This window comes from Penaeus monodon, chromosome 22 (genome assembly GCF_015228065.2).
Source record: "Penaeus monodon isolate SGIC_2016 chromosome 22, NSTDA_Pmon_1, whole genome shotgun sequence".
Classification (NCBI taxonomy): domain Eukaryota; kingdom Metazoa; phylum Arthropoda; class Malacostraca; order Decapoda; family Penaeidae; genus Penaeus; species Penaeus monodon.
The window spans coordinates 7,897,840-7,898,354 of record NC_051407.1 but is presented as its reverse complement, the minus strand read 5'-3'; positions in this window follow the sequence as shown (position 1 = coordinate 7,898,354).

The window sequence follows — 515 nt, the reverse complement described above, 5'->3', positions numbered from 1 at the left end:
ACACCATCATGAAAAAATACTATACGATACAGATAATTATTTTCTTTTAAGGTTATTGCTTTTTTACAGGTCGTGACTTCACTGTTCTAGTGTGATTACTTTAAACCACTACTTTAATTGAAAGTTCACATTTCTCGAATGGTTCAAGATGATGCTGGCTACATAGTTTCGTAATCGAGGAAGTAGAGCAAAGTAAAGCAAAAACATGAACTAGAAACTCATCTTATTGTGGAAAAAGTGGCACAAGACACCCGAAAAAATTTACATTAATGATCCAACTCTGGACACTTGGGTATGCTTTTTTGCTGTGAAAGGAAAACTTTTACTTTATTGTGGTGACTCAGCATTTTTATGTGTCTATGCAATGTGGTTATCTTTGGACAATTTATTTCTGTCAGAGTTATATAACTTAAACTCTTCCACACTTAACACTAATCATCTTGGCCTCATATTAGCTCGAGTTTTCTTTCCTTCATTTTACGTACATTTTACCTATGATTCATAAAAAAAAATTA